Source organism: Periplaneta americana, chromosome 13 (assembly GCF_040183065.1).
Source record: "Periplaneta americana isolate PAMFEO1 chromosome 13, P.americana_PAMFEO1_priV1, whole genome shotgun sequence".
Taxonomy (NCBI): Eukaryota; Metazoa; Arthropoda; class Insecta; order Blattodea; family Blattidae; genus Periplaneta; species Periplaneta americana.
In genome coordinates, this window is record NC_091129.1 from 103,059,307 (window position 1) to 103,071,411 (window position 12,105).

General features: G+C 35.0%; 1 protein-coding gene across 1 annotated transcript in view; it reads left to right on the forward strand.

Moving 5' to 3' along the window:
- Positions 1–6,425: 6,425 nt before the first annotated feature.
- Positions 6,426–12,105, forward strand: part of LOC138712191 (serine protease 33-like) — an 83,996-nt gene continuing 78,316 nt past the window's right edge. Inside the window, exon 1 of the mRNA XM_069843698.1 lies at positions 6,426–6,559. The gene's annotated coding sequence lies outside the window, so the exon portion shown is untranslated. The remainder of the gene's footprint in view (positions 6,560–12,105) is intronic.

Below are 12,105 nucleotides of genomic sequence, written 5' to 3' on the forward strand. Positions count from 1 at the left end.
ACCGACAGCATTCAGCCATTCGTTCATGTGTACGACACTAACAATAAATTTTGCGAATATTTGTGTGTGCCGCTTATAGGTGTAGCAACAACTATCCCTTTTAATAAGCTCGGGAATGCTACTTTCCCAGATTTTTTGCATAAATATACAAACAAAAGATTAGATTAGATTAGATTAGATTAGATTAGATTAGATTAGATTAGATTAGATTAGATTAGATTAGATCTTTATTAGCCGAATAGAATTACAAGCATTCATGGCGTCGTCAGTACACAAGAAAAATGACATAACATACAATATAATACAAAATTAGACTTAATTCTAAATAAATTTAACAGTTTAATATTATAGGACAAGCTTGATCTTCAGTCTCCACTGTTCTATCTAGTATCTTCTCTTTTCGCTTTTCCCTGTCTTTTCTTCAACTGTGAGTTGCCTGAAACATAAATGGTCAAGGACAGTATCAAGAAACGTTAAATTCTAAAATTTTAAATTTAGATATTCATTTGTGCAAAATGGCATATGTGTCAATAAAATGTTCTTTACCTCTTTTTTGAATTTTCTTATGTTAAGTTCTTTGATTTTCTGTGGAAGTTTATTATATAAATTGCTGCCTCTATGTGATATGCTGTTAAGATTTCTGGTAAGCCTGTGGTAATTCAGATGTATGTTTTGGGATGTTCTGGTGTTATACTCATGATATGTTGAATTTGTTTTAAAGGAATCTATGTTTTGATGAATAAAGCACACTGTTTCTAAAATATATATGCAGGGTACAGGTAAGATTTTTAGTTCTCTGAAAATGTTTATACTTTCAGTCCGAATAGGAACTTTTTTAATGATTTTGAGTATTCTTTTCTGCAATTTGAGGACTTGTGTCACTTTTGGTGAAGATCCCCAAGTAATAATGCCATATGATAGTATTGAATGAACATATCGTACCGTAACATTTTTACTTTTTAGATCACGATATTGCAAATATAGTGATTGGGAAATTGGATGTAGAAGAACTTGGACGATCTCACATGGTTTTTTGAAACTACTTGAAGTTACAAACCATGGAACAGTGGCTCATACAGTAAGGGAATCTCTGAATAAAGTGTATAGGCCTACGTCTAAAAATATGTAATTAAAAATATTGAATTTTAAATGATATCAAGTTATCCAATTATGAATTATGATGTAATCTATAGCGTATTGATTTCAAAGACATCAATTTGTTAATGGTACAGAATTGAGGGGTGTGTCCAAAATCTGGTAATTTTAGTTAGAGTGGCCATCCGATGCTCCTCTGAGAATGCATGAACACATGTATTCAGTTCTTTAAAAACGTCAATAGTACAGTGCCGAATGGCTTCTAAGAAATTGTGTTTCTGTTAAAACGTCAGTAGTCCACAATATTTCTTGTAAGAATGTCAGTTGTCTAGGTTTCATTGATCTACAAAGTGTTGGCAGCACCATCGCACCAGAGTAACAGATGCATGCGCTAGTGCGTTTTGTTCCATTATGCATTCTGCATTGTGAATTTGGAGCTTTTAAAATAAAAATGTCATTTGTCCAAAGGATTTTTTGGTCTCATTATCCAAATATTATGCATTATGTGCAGACTTCGAGACTTCGGACCCAATAGAGCAGTTCAGTGGGAAATCCACATAACGGCGTACTGAGTATAGTGGTAAAGCGTACAGTGGGTGGGGGGTACCGTAGAATGAATGCCAACAAATACGCAAAGGAAAACGCTCTGGATTTGAAGGTTCTGACGAATAATTTGGTTTTCATACAAACTGTGTCTGAAACTATTACACGGTTAGAAATGTCAGAGCAAGAGATTCCGGAAGCCCTCAAATTCATTTAGAAAATGATGCAAAGAATTAATGAGACATCAAGTACACCGGTTACTGAATGTGTAAAACAGAAGTGGAAATCAATTTTATGTAAAAATAACGGATATGGAACATTGTGTAACATAAACAGCAAATTAGTGGAAATAGAGTCACCCGAGAATGAAGGACTGTCTCTTAGAGACTGCAATGATGTTAGGTTTTCTCGTTTTGCTCCTATCACGTCATGCGACGTAAAGCGCAGATTTCTACATTACAAACTTTGGCAGATAACCGAAAAAGATTTACATTTGAGACACTGAGAATGTATCTTGTAGTAGGTATATTGCAATTCGGTACTGTAACTGCACTTCCTAAAGACGACCAATAGGATAAATGAAAAAATTGAAATTGCTACATTCTTATTTACACTATTAAGACTGTGTATAATTAAACACAAATGCTTATAAAAGACAGGAGAATAAATGCTTTTCACATTGTTTTGACATTATCATTGTGTAATGTATATTCACTTTCAGAATGTACATATGTGTGTTTCCCCATACTACCGTACTCTACTCTAAATAGGAACATTGTTACCTCAACACATCTTTATCTACCTGCAGCGAGTCAACCTATAGTGCATGCACAGTAAACTTATTGTATCGGGTCCAAAGTCTCGAAGCCTGGTTATGTGTAAACAAAATACTGCAGATAATCCAATAACTAAGAAGCGTGTTCATACAAATTACCAACGCCAAATGCCAATTATTGTTGATGCTGTGAAGTTTTTTCAGGATTCCCACAAAAATATGATTTTGGACAACTGACGTTTTTGCTAAACACCCCTCAATTGTATTCCTTTAAAATTGGTTTTTATTTAGAATAGAAATTGATATCTAATGCAATTACTCCACCAAATTATGAGAGATTAATTGTGAAAGTGCATAGACAAATAGGAAATATCATTCTGGTTTAATATGCACTGGAGTTGGCGGGATTTGCCGTAAAGATATGTATAATAACTGAAGACCATGTTTAAATTGCAAATTAAAAAAATAATATTTAAGTGTGCACTCAATTAAGAGAATAGTTGAATTTAATAAACGTAATACATGGCTTATTTGTATACTGTTAAACCATATCAAAATGTGTTTTAAAGTGGTAAATGCGTTTGTGCCTACTTCAATGCTTATCATTCTCGATAATGCCTATATAGAGTGCTTATTTTGAACTTGTTCTAGTGCCTATTTGCCTGCCTATTTTAAGTTTTTAGCGCCTATTGCGCCAAGCTCTAACAATAAGGCAAAGCATCAAGAAAAGAAGTAATATCTGTCAACATATTTTGTTTCAAACATGTGAGAAGCTAAACGGAGCCTTCCGTTTTTTCTTTTATTCCTTCATTCGTCCATGCATTCGTTCTTTCGCTCATTAATTCTTTCGTTCATACTTTCTTCTGTTCATTCGTTCTATCCTTCTTTCATTCATTCCTTTATTCGTCGATTCGTTCGTTCCTTTTTCCTTTTTTCATTCATTCCCCCTTTCGTCCATTCTTTCTTTCTTTCATTCATTCTTTTCTTCGTCCATTCATTTTTTCATACATTGGTTCTTTCATTCCTTCGTTCGTTCATTCCTTCATTCGTCCATTCGTTCTTTCATTCTTCATTCATTCCTTTCTTCGTCCATTCGTTCTTTTCGTTCGTTCGTTTCCTTCTTTGGTTCTTTCCTTCATTCGTCTATTCGTTTCTTCTTTTCTTTTTTCATTCATTCTTTTCTTTGTTCATTCGTTCTTTTCGTTTATTCATTCATTCCTTCTTTCATACGTTCCTTTATTCGTCCATTCGTTCTTTCCTTCTTTTATTCGTTTCTTTATTCGTCCATTCGTTCTTTCCTTCTTTTATTCGTTTCTTTATTCGTCCATTCGTTCTTTACTTCTTTCATTCATTCCTTCATTCGTCCATTCGTTCTTTCCTTCTTTATTCGTTTCTTTATTCGTCCATTCGTTCTTTCCTTCTTTTATTCGTTTCTTTATTCGTCCATTCGTTCTTTACTTCTTTCATTCATTCCTTCATTCGTCCATTCGTTCTTGCCTTCATTCATTTCTTCATTCGGCTATTAGTTCTTTCCTTCTTTTATTCATTCCTTCATTCGTCCATTCGTTCTTGCCTTCATTCATTTCTTCATTCGTCCATTCGTTCTTTCCTTCTTTTATTCATTCCTTCATTCGTCCATTCGTTCTTGCCTTCATTCATTTCTTCATTCGTCCATTCGTTCTTTCCTTCTTTCATTCATTCCTTCATTCGTCCATTCGTTCTTGCCTTCATTCATTTCTTCATTCGTCCATTCGTTCTTTCCTTCTTTTATTCATTCCTTCATTCGTCCATTAGTTCTTTCCTTCTTTTATTCATTCCTTCATTCGTCCATTCGTTCTTGCCTTCATTCATTTCTTCATTCGTCCATTCGTTCTTTCCTTCTTTTATTCATTCCTTCATTCGTCCATTCGTTCTTGCCTTCATTCATTTCTTCATTCTTCCATTCGTTCCTTCATTCGTCCATTCGTTCTTGCCTTCATTCATTTCTTCATTCTTCCATTCGTTCTTTCATTCATTCCTTCATTCGTCCATTCGTTCTTGCCTTCATTCATTTCTTCATTCGTCCATTCGTTCTTTCCTTCTTTTATTCATTCCTTCATTCGTCCATTCGTTCTTGCCTTCATTCATTTCTTCATTCTTCCATTCGTTCTTTCATTCATTCCTTCATTCGTCCATTCGTTCTTGCCTTCATTCATTTCTTCATTCTTCCATTCGTTCTTTCATTCGTCCATTCGTTCTTGCCTTCATTCATTTCTTCATTCTTCCATTCGTTCCTTCATTCGTCCATTCGTTCTTGCCTTCATTCATTTCTTCATTCTTCCATTCGTTCTTTCATTCATTCCTTCATTCGTCCATTCGTTCTTGCCTTCATTCATTTCTTCATTCTTCCATTCGTTCTTTCATTCATTCCTTCATTCGTCCATTCGTTCTTGCCTTCATTCATTTCTTCATTCTTCCATTCGTTCTTTCATTCATTCCTTCATTCGTCCATTCGTTCTTGCCTTCATTCATTTCTTCATTCTTCCATTCGTTCCTTCATTCGTCCATTCGTTCTTGCCTTCATTCATTTCTTCATTCTTCCATTCGTTCTTTCATTCATTCCTTCATTCGTCCATTCGTTCTTGCCTTCATTCATTTCTTCATTCGTCCATTCGTTCTTTCCTTCTTTTATTCATTCCTTCATTCGTCCATTCGTTCTTGCCTTCATTCATTTCTTCATTCTTCCATTCGTTCTTTCATTCATTCCTTCATTCGTCCATTCGTTCTTGCCTTCATTCATTTCTTCATTCTTCCATTCGTTCTTTCATTCATTCCTTCATTCGTCCATTCGTTCTTGCCTTCATTCATTTCTTCATTCTTCCATTCGTTCCTTCATTCGTCCATTCGTTCTTGCCTTCATTCATTTCTTCATTCTTCCATTCGTTCTTTCATTCATTCCTTCATTCGTCCATTCGTTCTTGCCTTCATTCATTTCTTCATTCGTCCATTCGTTCTTTCATTCATTCCTTCATTCGTCCATTCGTTCTTACCTTCATTCATTTCTTCATTCGTCCATTAGTTCTTTCCTTCTTTTATTCATTCCTTCATTCGTCCCTTCGTTCTTGTCTTCATTCATTTCTTCCTTCGTCCATTCGTTCTTTCCTTCTTTTATTCATTCCTTCATTCGTCCATTCCTTCTTGCTTTCATTCATTTCTTAATTCGTCCATTTGTTCTTTCCTTCTTTCATTCATCCATTCGTTCTTGCCTTCTTTCATTCATTCCTTCGTCCATTCGTTCGTTTCTTCTTTCATTCATCCATTCGTTCTTGCCTTCTTCAATTCATTCCTTCGTCCATTCGTTCTTTCCTTCTTTCATTCATCCATTCGTTCTTGCCTTCTTTCATTCATTCCTTCGTCCATTCGTTCTTTCCTTCTTTCATTCATTTCTTCATTTGTCCATTCGTTCTTTCGTTTATTCGTTTTTTCGTTTATTCATTCTTTCCTTTTTCATTTATTTCTTCATTCTTTCGGTCGTTCTCTTGTTCGTCCTTTCGTACATTATTTTTTTCGCTGATTCGTGCTTCTTTTGTTCGTTATTTTGTTTATACGTTCTTTCACTCGTACGTTCTTTCTTCCATTCCTTCATTCGTTACTTTGTTCTTTCTTTCTTTCTTCTTCGTTCATTCCTTTATTAATCCATTCGTTCTTTCGTTAATTTTTTCTTTCGTTCATTCGTCCGTCCATCCATTCATCTTTTTCACATGCTAGCAATGTGGTGCTGTTGTTTCTTCGAATGACTCGCATCAGAAGCAATAGCCTGTGACAGCAGCTCGCCGTCATATGTGTGTGCTGTGTGGACCGAGGGGCGTTTGTGTTGAGCACGAAGTAGGCTGGAGCGCCGTGCAGCCGGCATTTGTTTGACAATGTAAACACGCTGTGCTTGGAAGGTGCATGTTTTTGGAGTAATTAGTAAGTGGACTGACTCCGTGAGCGAACCAATCGCCTGTATTGAGGCCACATTCGCCTCCACCCCACGCGGGTCGTATATAATATTTGCCGCGGCCGCCGCTCGGCAGTGTGCATGCAGACATCGCACGTGCGGCGGATCCGTGTCGGCACCACCGCGCGTAGTGATGAGACGGCTTGTACGCGCCAAGTCACCACCAAGTAAGTCCTGCGATACTTCATTAATTAGCAACAATGACGACAATAATTACATTTATTTTGACTAAAACACTTATCATACTCTGAAAGCAGCAAAATATATCTGTGTTGTTTGGGTAAAGGGAGATAAGTTAAAAAAATAAAAAAATAAGTTTGGAGATAAATGAAAATTAAACTTCGGACCCTTATTGAAAATAATTTTCTACACAAGTGAAACACATCAAATGCTAGTGTTTTTTTTTTATTTTTCCACACCCACTAATATAATTTAACTTGTGTGTTCACCTGGGGAACAAAACCCCATCTGCACACACAAAAAAAGGACATCCCCCTTTACCCGAACACCAGAGATATACAATTTTTGACATATTGTTTTTTTTTCACTTAATTTCAAAGTAAAAATTCATTGCGGTATATACACTAGAAATCAAATTACAGGACAGAGGCATTTAACTTGAAAAAACAGTTATTTATAAATATTACCTTCCCTGTAGGTTTCACACAAAAATTTTTACAAGGGCAACATTATAAAGTGTCTAAATATACATCGAACTGCACTTACAGCTATTTGATTTAGTAATAAGTTCACAGAAATTAATTAAATAAAAGTATAAAATGTAATTTCATTTACCTTATTTTATATTTGTTTCTTCTACAGCCACTTGTTTTTATTTATGTTGTATTTAACATCAGTTTCACACTGTTGCTTGGGGCTGTGGTAGAAATATCACAATACTATTTAAAATAATCAAAATGAGCAAAAATTAATGAAAATGAAAGACATAAAATTAATGAAAGTATTATAATAATAATATCCAACAAAAAAAACATTGTAGAATAATAATTATTAATAACGACTTTTTTACCTCTTGACCCTCATTTATTATAAAAATTGTAATATTTTTATTAGACAAAATATAAAAAAATATATTTATTCTTTAATAATTCATAAAATTATATAAAACAAACTGTTTTACTTACAAACAGTCATTAAAATTTAAATTATAATAGATGGTATATTTAAAATAATTATTGCCAAATGGTAATTAGTGAGATGTAAGCTTTTGCTTAATTTCCAAAAAATAAGTTCTTGAATATTGTGAGTTACGATTGTAGAGAACTCGTATGAATCATGGTGCACATCATTGAAACAAAATTACTGCTGTAAAAACTAATAATAGTAATAACTTTACAATTTTTTCTCTAACAGTAAATAAGAAATACATTTGTTATTGCATTCTGATTCATTTTTTAATTCTTAAAAATATATAGACCTACTTCCAGCATACTGTAAAATTTCCGTAAAATGAACAGGAGACAGAGTATTTGAGAAAAACTGATTTCCAGTGTTAAATCCCTGTGCCTAGCAGGCTACTTTGGTTTCCTCAATGTACATCGTGAAGATATAATTACGTAACTTTTGTTTCAGCACGCGTGAAATAATAACAATACGTAATTTTAATAATTTTGTAATTATCTTATAATTGTCAACTTTTTTCACGTGTTGGATGTTGTGCAAGATGGCTAGCCCTCTTGATGTTGTGCCGATCTCTGAACAATGAATAGTTTAGGTTATGTTACGTTATTCTTCACTAAAATATCAGTTTCATTTAAGAGTTATTTGCGTTGAATTCCGCCCACTGTTGATGAGTTAGGCCTGTTAAAATCATGACGAATATCGATTTACTTTTGTCTTCAGGTAAAGAAGCTATGAGAGGGGTTTCCCATTTGACGCGGACTGTTATATAGGGCTAAATGTCTAAACCAGCGGTGACCAAAGCGGGCGTTGTTTGTGATTACATAGTGTAATCACAGACATTCAAACGGGTACGAGGAGTTTCCTGTTCTTTGCTGTGTGTTTCATTCACGAACTGAAGGCAAAAAATGGCGATATCATGTCGCTCTACAAACTCTGTCCCTACAAGCAGTAAGAGGTGGTTTCGTAAAGAATGAGAAGGAGAATTTCTTTGTTGTTCTGTCGGACAAAATGTAATATGTTTACTTTGCTCAACGGTTCAATTAGGAGTATATAGAACCATTAATTGCCACACTGAATAATGTATTATTATTATTATTATTATTATTATTATTATTATTATTATTATTATTACTATTACTGACCACTAAGCATGTGTCTCTATAATTCTTCTGTATGTGCATGAATATTGATATTTTTAGATCTTCTCCCTGGAAGGATACAATTATTAGGTTTTATCTCAATTTTAATCTTCTTAATCTTTAGATGGGATAACTATTTATTAGTTATTCATTTAATAATAATATTGTAGCAAAACTGATTCAATATTATGTGCCAACGAACTATTAAACCCCAGGGATTGACATGTCTTAAATCATAGCCAGGAAGAGAAAGATGAGATAAATTAATGTAAGGAAGTCGGCTACCTAATGGGGTTTGAAATATCTCGTGCTCTAAAGCCTTTTAATAGAACAGAATTTCTCAAAAGAGTAATGAATAAAATAGCTTAAATAACTTGTCCATATGAAGTTTTTAATTTTGAAAAACTACGAATTTCTCGACTAAGTATCGAGAGAAGAATTTAGAAAATTCCTGATTGTATTCAAGAAGGAGGTTAGAAAAAGAACCAAGAAAAATCGTATATTATTCACTGGCTCTTGATGACAGCAGTGACATTACTGATACAGCAAAGTTTGAGATTTTTATCCGCGGGATTGATCAAGATGTTAGTACAGGAACCACCACTGGTTGTAGTTTTCATGCCAACTACCTTTCCTCTGTCTCCTTACTTCATAGGCTGTCTGTCCCATGTAAATACTGCAGTTCGAGTTTTGGTCACCGTTGATGTAATACATTTGCAGTGGTTTGAGCAAGTGGGATGAAAATAAAGGCAAATCCAATCTTCGAAACGAAGAATTTTTAAGAGAATTGGAATTATTATTCATTAGGATGAAGTTAAGGCTATCAGGTCTTCTCCTCACCTTAAATGATCCTGAGGTAGAAGGTAATTTGTAAAATACAATGAAATTATTACTCATAATGTAGAATACACAGTAATACAGAAAAATAACGTACCGGTACAGAGAGTTAACGAAACAATAGGCCTACTACAAATAAGAATATATTATCTTAAGCTAAATTCTAAAGGAACAAAAAAAAAAGTATACTAAATTAATATGGAACACTAGCTTACACACAGGCATAAGAATAATAAACATGTGTATCTCCATCTAACAACTTTTTGAGCTTATTATGAAACGTCGTAAGGGTTCGACAGTCTCTGATCTCACGCGAAAGAGAATTCTAAAGTCGGGATGGGTGCAAGAGAAATTATTGAGGTTGAAAGTTTTTTCATTGCTAATAAATAAGGTTCGGATAAAGTAGCTGTATCAGGATAGGCTGTATAGCTGTGTATAGGATAGGACCTTGACTTACTTCAGACTAAGTAAACACTACCCCCTTCCACTAGCTGAAACTCTACCTACTGGGAAGGGCGCTATCACTCCCTAGCTAAAACATCAGTGAATGGACAGTACAGCCGATAGGAACTGAATATACGTCGTCACTATTGCCGACGGCGGGACGCGCGACTAGTTAATTTTTGTAAACAAAACGCACGGACTAAGGATGCTATCCTGATACAGCTACTTTATCCGAAACTCACTAATAAAATATTGAATATTTGGAAGGTTGAATCTCTCTTTACTTTAAAGTGAAAAACTCTGAGAACGGTATCCTATTCAATTAGCTGTTAGAAATGGTTAAATGGCAAACTCGTCGTCATTTAGTCATATTTAATTGCCCCGATGATTCGAAGTTTCCATGTAATTACCTTTGTCTTCAGATGAAAGAAAAAATCTTTGAGAGGGATATTCTATTCGATGAGGCCATTATAAACGGCTGAATGGCTAAACCCGCTGTCAGAAATAGGTGCATTTGCCCACTTTCAAAGGCACCGACGAATGGAATACTCCTAGACCTTTCTCCTTTTTGGATATGAAAAAAAAGAAGAGCATCTAATCTTCGAAATGGTGGATTTTAAAAGAAGAGCTGGGATTGAATTATTTTTCGTTACTGATGAAATACTGAAATTACAGCGTTCCGAATTTTGCAAGCTACCTTTGTCTTCGGATAGGATACTCGTGTCTCTTTATGTTTTATATTAATGTGGATATAAATCTACTTTTCGAAACATCGCTATATCGATATATTTTTAGCAATTTAAAAAATCATCCTCAACGCTTCTTGATAGTCCCATCGCTACTTCCTTACTCATTAAAAGGAATTACAGTTTCTCTCGTATATATGCACTGCTATTAAAATATCAATATACATTTAACGGCACCAGCTGTCGTCAGTGGATGTGCGGTTACACTGGTGGCCGTTGGATTCGAGGTTCGTGGCCGTGGGCGATGAGATTAAAGAGCGATGAAGTCCTTTGCATGGTTTCCCCTAGTAAAGATAGAAGGCCGTTGTAGTAGATTTATGGCACGGAAAGACACCTGTCCGTAATGAAGGCATCCCTATTACCACGTTGGATTTCTACACCGAATAAACTCTGTAGTTGACAGTGTGGTATAATAAAATTACTACTACTACTACTACTACTACTACTACTACTACTACTACTACTACTACTACTACTACTACTACTACTACTACTACTACTACTACCATTACTACTACTGCTGCTGTTACTACTATTCTTGCTTTTACTACTACTACTACAGCTGCTGCTGCTGTTACTACTATTGTTGCTACTACTACTACTACTACTGTTACTACTATAATTGCCACTACTATTACTTCTGCTGCTGCCACTACTAGGCCTACTATTGCTTCTGCTATTACTCTTGCTACTACTACTACTACTACTATTGCTGCTACTACTATTACTACTACTACCACTACTACTACTACTACTACTATTGCAGCTACTACTACTGCTATTGCTGCTATTGCTTCTGCTATTGCTACTACTACTATTACTACTGCTATTGCTGCTATTGCTACTACTACTACTACTACTACTACTACTACTATTACTATTGCTGCTACTACTACTGATATTGCTACTACTGCTACTACTACTATTGCTGCTACTATTACTACTACTACTGCTACTACTGCCATTGCTGCTGCTACTACTACTACTACTACTACTATTGCTGCTACTACTACTGCTATTGCTACTACTACTACTATTGCTGCTACTACTACTGCTATTGCTACTACTACTACTGCCATTGCTGCTGCTGCTGCTACTACTACTACTACTATTGCTGCTACTACTACTGCTATTGCTACTACTACTACTATTGCTGCTACTACTACTGCTATTGCTACTACTGCTACTACTATTGCTGCTACTACTACTACTACTCTTGCTGCTGCTACTACTACTACTACTACTATTGCTGCTACTGCTACTACTGCTACTATTGCTGCTACTGCTACTATTACTACTGCTATTACTATGGCTACTACTACTACTGCTACTACTACTACTACTACTACTATTGCTGCTACTACTACTGCTATTGCTACTACTACTACTACTACTATTGCTGCT